The sequence below is a fragment of the Cryptotermes secundus genome, unplaced genomic scaffold, assembly GCF_002891405.2.
Source record: "Cryptotermes secundus unplaced genomic scaffold, Csec_1.0 scaffold203, whole genome shotgun sequence".
In the NCBI taxonomy this organism is placed as follows: Eukaryota; Metazoa; Arthropoda; class Insecta; order Blattodea; family Kalotermitidae; genus Cryptotermes; species Cryptotermes secundus.
Window position 1 is genome coordinate 146,750 of NW_019734312.1, and position 10,146 is coordinate 156,895.

The window sequence follows — 10,146 nt, forward strand, 5'->3', positions numbered from 1 at the left end:
CCTTCTTGTTCTCCATCCTCTCCTCCGGCGTCTCTCTTTTCTTTCCCCCTTCTACTTCCTCTTCTCTCTTTCCATTTCTCTTCTTCTTCTCCTCCAGCGTCTTCTTTTTTATTCTTTTCCTCTACGTTCGCTCTTCTCTTCTCCTCTACCTCCTCCGTCCTTCTGTTCTTCCCACGCATCCAGTTCCCACGTGAGGGTTCTACTGAAGACTGACAACAGGCAATAAACGGCTTGTTTCTTTTCACTTGGTTTTCAACCCAATTTATCGTGCTTATTCAGCTAAATAATTATTTAAAGTGTCCTTCGAGGGCTATAATGTGTACGGGTGGATCGCAGGAAAGGATATCCGTGGAAACTGTGGCTGGAAATGGGAATTGACAGGACTTCCCTTCGAAATGGACGTCATATTAACAAAACGATTAAAGGTAAAAGCATCGCTGCGCATTAGGGTCATGCCATAAAGACGTAAGGGGTAACGCAGATAAAATTCCATATATTTGTAACTACAGCATTAGATGGAGGTAAGCATCGTCTTCACGCTCCGGTTTCTTTACTTCCGGTAAAAATTGGATCCCATATTATACTATGTGGACAGCCTCTGTGTTCTAGTGGTCAGACTTCCTGCCTACAGACCCAGAGGCCCGGGTTTGATTCCCGGCGCTACCAGATTTTTTGAGAAGTAGTGGGTCTGGAACGGGGTCCACTCAGCCTCGTGAGGATAATTTACGAGTTATTTCAAGGAAATAGCGGCTCCGGTCTAGAAAACCGAAATAAACGGCCGTGGGGATTCGTTGTGCTGACCACACGACACCCTCTATCCGCTAAAGTTGGCAATAACTTCGCCGACAAGCGGCGGTCGCTCGCTCGGTATAGTTCGCTTGTGGACTCAAACCACGGAGCTTTTTGTATTATACTATGTGATATTGTGGGTTATAGCACCATAATGTGCCGTGGTGGGTAGGCAACAACATTACTGAGAACCCTCCTCTCGGCTAGAAGTAAGTATGCAGGCAGTAGGTCCCACAAAACACTAATGTACACATACCAAACAACTTGTCATAACCCAGAAGACCACAATATCAGTCTTCACAGCCGAGGAAACTTAACTCTCACATATAATTGTCCTGTGCAGCAGTCAGATGGTGAGCTTGATTTGCCTCAAGTGACTGCTTCAAAGCGCCTCAAGGGCGCCGCCGTATATGAATGGCCGCCATTGAGACAGCCAGGTCAGACCGGAAGTGGCGCGTGACAGAGAGATGAATCTTGGGACTCAGGTTACACGCGCACCCTCTAGTGGCGATAGAATTGTAGACAGTTGGGAGTCATTCGGCAGTTTTTGCGGGACCCGAAATTCATTCCCATTACCAAAAAAGCTCATTATTTCAGTCTCCCCCGATCTAGTTCAATCTAGTGCACATCTTCAAACCTATTCATTTGATATCAATTTTAATATTGTCTTTCCATCTACGTGTTAGTTAAGGTTTTCCTTCCATCTGGTTTCTAACAAAAATGTATGCTTTCCTTACTCGCCTAAGTATTCTGCATAACAGTGGTCTAATACATATGGTTCCTCTGGCCTTTAGAAAATACTGCTGCTCTTATGGCAACACTGTCACATGTATAGCTCACTGGTGTAGGCATTGTCTTCATTGAGATCAACAGTCTGTCCTCAATGCCGGATAAGCCACAGTAGGGCAATTCCTGCTACGTATTCGGGAGATCCCATGTTTGAACCAATGAATGGGAAGACAAGGCAATAGATCAGAGAACTAACTAACCAACTCCTTGGAGCTGCGTCCTTCTTGAGAAGCCACCAGTCGCTCAGTTACCGAAGGATTTCCCAACATTTTACGGAGCCCGAAAGTTCATTACCGTGTTCAGAAGTGCCTTCCACTGGTCCCTATCCTGAACCAGTTGAATCTAGTCCATATCATCCCATTTTATTTCTCTAAGTTCCATTTTAATATTATCCTCCCACCTATGTTTACGTCTTCCTAGTGGTCTCTTTCCTTCTGGTTTTATCACAAAACCCCTTTTCTCTCAATACGTTCTACATACCCCGCCCATCTCATTCTCCTTGACTTGATCATTCTAATTATACTTTGAGAAAAGTAAGAATGATGGGAGGATAATATTAAAATTAATCCTATACGCTGTGATGAGGATGTGAGGTGAATGGAACAGGTTCAGAATCATCTCCAATGACAGATTTCATCATTAGAGGTGCTGAAACTTCGATATCTGCTGTCAGAAGTCAGTCAATTAGTAAATTGAAGCTTACAGAAATACGTTGCGAGGACCTCACTCAGGATCGTGTCCAGTAGAAGGCTTTGGTATTAATGGCGCTGATCTTTCGGACTCTGCTGTGAGAGAGTTCGATTTCGGAGAAATGTATGAAACTGGCTCAGAACCGCGTCCAATGCCAGGCTTTGCTACTAGCGGTGGTGAACCTTCGAGTTCTGCTGCCAGAGAGTTAATAAATAGAATAACCAAACAGTTCCGGCGCTAGGAATGCAGACACAGAGGGTATGACAGCTGATGCCGCAATCCGCCGCTGTCTCCACCCCTCTGGACCCACACCTGCCCCTTTTCGGGGGGTGGGGGGTGGGATCAAACCGCAGAAAGCGTGTGTGTCTGTCGACGCAGTTTCCTGCTTTTAAATTCCCATTCGGTCCTGCCGTTTGCCATAGCATGACGAGAAAACGGGACCTCTCGGCTGCATGAGTGGCACAAGTGTATTCCGTTATTGCGCATTGTCTTCCCAGAAGATGCGCATCTGACAAAATGGCTGACTAAAGGATAATACTCGAGGGCCAACGGCGTATAACCAATTCAAATTATATCGCTAGAGTATCGATAAACCCAACTTAAATAAACGTAATCTGACTTCTAACGGCAAAACTTTAATTTCGGTGTTTATTAATTTGTCCAAAACTTTTATCGGAGGAGTTCAGAGAGTACCTAAACTTAATGTCTCCAGAATGGGTGGCCGAAATTTGATTTCTTAAGAGAGCAGCACATTTTCTTTTTCTAAGCGCAAACATGTAAAAATTATAATGTACAAAACTACAGTTTTGCCTGCGCTTTTTATTGGTATGAAACAATGTCTGGCATTAAGGCACGAACAGAGTGTTGAGGAGAATATCTGGGCCGAAGAGGAATGAAATGGTAGGAGGCAGGAGAAAACTGCATCATGAGGAGCTTCATAACTTGTACTTTTCTCCAAGTATAATTAGAATCATCAAGTCAAGGAGGATGAGCTGGGCAAGGCATGTTGCATGCATACAGGATTTTGGTGGAAACATCATAAGGAAAGAGACCACTAGAAAAGACCTAGACGTAGGTGGGACGATAATATTAAAATGGTTCTTAGAGAGACAGGATCTGGTGTTATGGACTCGATTGAACTGGACTGATCTGGCTCAGGATAGGTACGAGTGGAAAGCTCTTGTGAATATGGTTCCTTCGGGTTCCTTAAAACGAGAAAAATTCGTGAGTATTCTCAAAAAGGACTGAACTCCACGGAGTCAGTTAACCATTTCGTCCATATCGACATTAGGACTCACCCAGCCTCCTATCAGATGGGTATCGCGGACCCTTTCCCTGGGGTTAAAGCGGCCGGAATATTAATCAAACTGCTCACCTCCAAAGTCTTAAAGCCATCATAACGCAGTGCTTAAGTGTAGAGACAACTTCACGTGCACTTCAGATCAGTGGAGAGAAACACAGAGATTATGAACACAGGCTTGCATGCAGGTTATGTAAACTTTAAATAACAATGGTAATTAGCGTATGTACCACTTAATTTAATATTAAAAAGTTTTCCCACATTGTGTAGGCCTATTTATTTATTTATTTCATTTTATTCTCACAAAAACAGCGATTATTTCCCTAAACAGCACTGACCGGTAATCTTTGTCATTGGGATGCAGAGAATTTCCTGAGAAACAGGAACTCAGTTTCTACATATTACTTTTTCTTTTCCTTTTTTTTTTTTATTCGCTTAGTGGGGGTGGAGTCCAACTGGGTCCACTCGGTACGTCGGCCACTGATTGGCCTATTGTAGCCTGCCCGGGGCGATTATGATGATGGAGAATTTGGTGGAATGAAGATTGGCAGGGGAAACCGAAGTACTCGAAGAAAACCTGCCCTAGAGCTACTTTGTCCACCACAAATCCCACTTGACCAGACCCGGGCTCGAACCCGGGCCGCCGTGGTGGGAAGCCAGCGACTAACCGCTTGAGCTATGGCGCGGCCATACATATTACTTAACTGAGCTCCATTTTCGTAAGCTGAAATGGATCGCAGGGAAGTTAGAAGAGTTGTTACTGGTGCGGTGACACTGCCACACGAGGCTGCCAGAACTCGGGTCTCTTGTGAACCTCACCGCCGCCGCCTCTGAGTCAGATCCGCTTCCCGACATTCCGACTTTCTGAGAAAAAGAGACGACAGCAGAGCAATGACGTCATGCCAGCGATTTCTCAACACATTGTTGTGTCTTCTCATATGTGTATCTGCTGCAGTCACGGTTTTTCTGTATTCTGAAGATTGTATGGGCAAAATCATTCAAATGGTGGGACTGTTTTATGCTAGAAGCTTCTGAATGATATCTGAAATACTGACACGCGACTTACATTTCAAGCATTCCTACAATCTGTCCCCAGATTAAGAGGGCGTTAGCATCAAGCAATGCGGTTCCTTCTTCCTGATTGTACTGGCGATTCTTAGCTCAGTCCGTGGTCCGTACAGCGATGGGCTACGGAACGGATGGCCGAGATTCGATTCCGTGCAGGGGTAAGAGTTTCTCTTCTCCACAGTGTCCATAACGGATCTAAAGCCTACCCAGCCTCCTACCCAATGGGGAACAGAGACTCATCCCCGGGGGTAAAGCAGCAGAGGCGTGAAGCTGACCATCAACTTCAACGTAGTGTCAAGGCTAAGAATGGTGCAGGAATTTTTTTACTCCCCCATACGTCTTCATGGCGTGGTACTTAATTAATGAAATCTAGGGGTAATTCGCTTAGTGGCCTATTGTACCTGTCCCGGGTGATTATGATGATGGAGAATTTGGTGGAATGAAGATTGGGAGGGGAAACCGAAGTACTCGGAGAAAACCCGCCCCAGCGCCAATTTGTCCACCACAAATCCCACTTGACCAGACACGGGATTGAACCCGGGCCGCCGCGGTGGGAAGCCAGCAACTAACTGCTTGAGCTATGGCGCGGCCACAAGCTGCACCATTCACTTCCATCTACTGTCGAGGCTAAGAATGGTGCAGTTATTTTTCCACCCCCCATAAGTCTTCATGGAGTGGTGTTTAATTAATTAAGTCTAGGGGTAGCTTTACCTTATACTGTCTTCTGGATTGTGACACGGTATAGTCTGGTGCAAAATTACCAAACAGTACCAGAGTACCAGACAGTAACCTTCATATTCATTGTTGTGAGAACCTCAATTTTCGAATATTATTTACGTGAATTTCATGTTTTAAAACGTTAATGTTTTTCTTATTGTATTTTCGAGGACTGATAATCACAATATTTCGTTAGCCTCTTGTAGGTTGCGCGTCCTTAACTTGTTTAATATCTATAAATTAAAGAAAACCATTTCAGTTCTTTCCTGTTAATGAGTAGGTAAAAACCGTTAGGAGGCATGTACTGTCTTCGCTCGCTTGGAAACCGGGATCGTGGGTTCGAATCCCACTCAGGGCGTGGATGTTCAGTTTGTGTTTGTGCGTTTTTCTGTGTTTGTGTACAGGTAGAGGCCTTGGGACGAGCTGATCACCCGCCCAAGGAGTCCTACCGAATGTGTACGATGTAGAAAAACCGAAGTGAACGGAGAAGTTGAAGGAGGTAGGCCTAGGCCCACTGGGGCTGTAGTGCCAAGGAAAAAAAACTGTTAGAACGCTGCATTGAAATAAATACGTTAAGTTGGCAGTACTGTTACAACCATTGTTGAGTTTTTGTTTTTGGCTGTTGACATTGTTGGCGTTGGAACACGAGGAAGACATAAATATGACTGCGAAAGGAATCGTAAAGCGGGCTTTAATGAGAGTGTTGTGAGTCTAGCGGCTTCTGCCAAGATTTGGGCTGTCGACTACTCAACTGTTCCCAAGGCTTCAGAACTAGAAGACCCATACGAAACCGCAGGACTAAAAACCTCCGAGTTTTCAAGCATGGCACGGAACTGAAACAGTGGAACACATCACAATTACTGAATTTTTGGACTTCGTCCAACGTCCGACATTCTAAAACAAAAAACTAGAGAACACATGTTTCGGAAACTGGATCTGTTTCCTTCCTCAGGTGAAGAGGGAAGACACCGACTCTATTGTGTCCCTTAGAAAAAGCTAACCTCAGTCAGTTCCTGTTTCCGAAACGTTGAGTTCTCTAGTCTTTATAGAATACCGGACGATGGACAAAGTCCAAAAACCCAGTAATTCCGAGTGTTATAGACCATTGTCCGAGCCCTTTAGAATCTACTAATAGAACACATTTTTGCAATCTTTGCGAGTACGTCCAGAATTTCATCTTCTGGTTTATCTGTGCGCGTTTAACACTAGTTCGCCCTTGCTAATGAAGATACAGAAACTAACTTAATATTATTTTTTTTAATTCGCATAGTGGAGGGTGGAGTCCAACTGGGTCCACTCGGCACGTCGGCCACTGATTGGCCTACTGTACCTGCCCCGGGTGATTATGATGATGGAGAATTTGGTGGAATGAAGATTGACAGGGAAAACCGAAGTACTCGGAGAAAACCAGCTACAGCGCCACTTTGTCCACCACAAATCCCACTTAACTAGAACCAGGCTCGAACCCGGGCCGCCGCGGTGGGAAGGCAGCGACTAACCGCATGAGCAACTAACTTACGTTCGACATATTAAAAAACTGGGAAATTATTTCTACGGTTCAGTTCAGGATCTTTAAACTGCAACCCTCGTATCTAAAAAATAAAATAGTTTACTCAAATATAAAAAAGTACAATTTTATCTCTCGTTTTACATGGGTATAAAGTGGCCGGAGCATGAACCTGACCACCACCTCCAACTAGTGCCGAGGTCAAGCACACGCGGATCTGTACCTCAACTCACCAATGTCCTCATGACGTAGTGCTGAGTTAAAAACAGGGACAAGTTTACCTTTACCTCACCTGGGTCTCTCATTGTAATTATGAATATACCTGTTTGAGAGCAGGGTACTGACGAGAGTGTTTCGATCTGAGAAGGAAGGGGTAATGAAGGATGCGGAAACTAAACTACTTGATAAGGAGCGTTGCTATTTGTACCCTTCATCACACAGGACAATTATTAAGAGTCACCAAATCATTTTCAAGACACATATATATTTAAGCTGGATACAAATGCATGAAAAATGTTGTCAGACTGGGCATAACTTCGCGAAACACGTGTTTTTATGCTGGACAGAGCTTCATGTTCCCCCAAAGGTGTCTCCACCTTGTCGTGGTGGTGGGAGTTGCGTGACTCTGTGACCTGGAGAGCTATGCCGGCGGTAGTTTAACTACCGGTAGGGTCACCTATGTCAGAAAGGTCAAGGGGTAGAGTCCAGACTAAGAGAGATACCCTGCTCCTCCGGGTTAGGGGTTGGGCATGGGGCTAACAACCTCATCCTGTAAAAAGAATTTTGTTCAGAAACCTAACAACCAGCTCGGTTCATCATGCGTGGGTCCATTCTTATAACAGCACGCATTGGTTGTGGAGACTGGTTGTAGAGGAGGCCAAGGCTCACCGAGGGCTGTAGCACCGAGTGGTAGGTAGGTAGGTAGGTAGGTGGGTAGGTAGGTAGCTTCATGTAGCACACATTTCGAAGTGGATATAACTTCATCAAACACGTTTTCTGAGGCTGTATACAGCGTCATGAAACACGCGTTCTCAGCCTGAATATAACATCATGAATCATACGTTTTTCAGACTGGACACAGCTGCATGCAACACGTGTTTTCAAGCTGGTTATTTCTTCAGAAAGTACATGTTTTTACTCCGTATACTACTTCACAAAGCACATGTTTTTAGGGTTAACAGCACAGTTTGTTTGTATGCCGCTGTCACAACTCGCGCCGCGCTAACTGTCACTGCCGCGCAAACAAGGCCATAAACACAACTTTACGAGGCGGTCGGCTGCTATCGCGAGGTTGGAGTCTTGAATCTCTCAGGTGAACACCTTAAACTATGCCATCTTCTCAGTCAGCCAATCTTTGCCAGACTAAAGTCACCACACATTCTATAAATGTTCTAGCAAAAATTCTGGCAAGCTAAAATGTAAGTAAAATCATGTCACCTTCTAAGCCTGGTGACGTTTCAGCGTTTTTATCACACTCCGAAAAATGATTGACGGCTCACAGAACAGGCCACGATATTTACCTCCCTTCCACATACTCCATAAATCACATTTATAAATCGCGGTATCACTTTTAATCTAAAACAACATTAAATTAAAAATTGACAAAAACAAGTTATTGGTATTGTTGTGATGAATAACTGTAGCGAGTCAGGCAAATAATGAGACACAACCCGCGGCCTCAACATGAGACCTCACATAAACTTGCCTCTTTTCATTGGCTGCTCAGCTTCAGCCCTATGTCCTGAGTAGAAACATGACAAGATAGGGAGAATTTCATCATTTTAAACAAAATCGAATTTATTCCATGCAGGCTAAAGGGTGTAGGCCTTATCAGAATGTTGTCAAGGCACTTTGTAACCGGTTTAATTTGTTTTCCACATTTTGAAATATATATTGCAACGGATTTGATAAAGGTGTTGCCAGGCAACAGCTCTGTAAACTCGAATACAGAAAATATAAGGGAAACTGTGTTGTCTATGTAGTCCGCGCCGGGCTGGCGCAAGGAGGTGTATGAAGTCCATTGCCAGGCAACGAAGTTATCTTAAGGACGAACAGCGCTACGAGTCAGTCTGAGTTCTCAGCGGAAGATAGCCACGGAAGGTTGGTCACAGAAGAAGAAGTCGGTCTGTGAAGACTTGGTGTGTGACTGAAAGATTTAGTCACAGTGAGACTGTTTTAATTCCGTTACCAGAAGACGACTAGTGAAGGCTGAGGATCTTACTGCGTGTGTAACGGTGAACTGTAAAATTGTGGAAACCAACAGTAGCGGTGTATTTAAATGTGATTAAGGGGACTTGTAACCAAGGTGATAATAAATCAAATCATCCGAACTAGAACCCATTACTTTCGTCACGCGTACCACCTTACACGTGCCAATATAATCACCAATCTCCGTATGCGACTTGTCGTACCCCCGGATCAGAAACTATGGGTTAAAATATCATCAAATAATTAATTTTAAATATCACGAACCATAGCAACCGCAAGCTGAAGTTTGCAAGATACGATTAAGCATGTGAAACGAGAGCGGACTCAGCTTTCCTCTCAGTCTCAACGGTTATACCTGCGCTACACGTTTCGACCCTTCCTAGGTCATCATCAGGAGAGTCACAAGAATATCAAACAAAGTTCTTGAATTGAGTTACCTTAATACGAGTATGGATCCGTAATTTACAAATTAGTTTTGCTTTTCTGATAGCGAATATAATCTAACAATGCACACGAAAACTGTGTAAATGTATGGTATTTATCTAAGTTTAATATTGTTTAAGACTAATACACATTAAAAATTTGTATTTAATATTAATAATTATATTTATGGAGTATGTCCTTGAAATAAAATTGAATTTTAAGACTTTTTCAACATTTTTAAATAACTACTCTAATTATGCGTAGGTTCTGGACTAATTCTAAATATTATTAAAGTGTGCTTATGATAGAAAATCGTTTTCATTGTCGTCGTTATGATCGTGGTTGTTGGCTGATGAATTATGGGATGATGCAACGTGAGGGGTCCTTCTTCAAATCTCTGTCGTGTTGATTTTTATTTCTATCGCGTGTAAATGGTTCTACACGTTTTTCCTTACTGTCACTCCCAGATAATTTTGTTTACATATGTGTAGTTCGTTTTGTGTTTGCTTTTATGTATGTGAAGGGGCCCCAGTTGTAGTATTGTTTACCGTTGGTCGGGCCATAGTTCAAGCGGTTAGTCGCTGACTTCCCACCGCGGCGGCCCGGGTTCGATCCCGGGGTCTAGTCAAGTGGGATTTATCGTGGACAAAGTGGC

General features: G+C 43.8%; 1 protein-coding gene across 2 annotated transcripts in view; it reads right to left on the reverse strand.

Moving 5' to 3' along the window:
* LOC111868486 (asparagine synthetase [glutamine-hydrolyzing]) overlaps positions 1 to 10,146 on the reverse strand; it is a 197,989-nt gene that overhangs the window by 137,972 nt on the left and 49,871 nt on the right. The window lies entirely within an intron of this gene.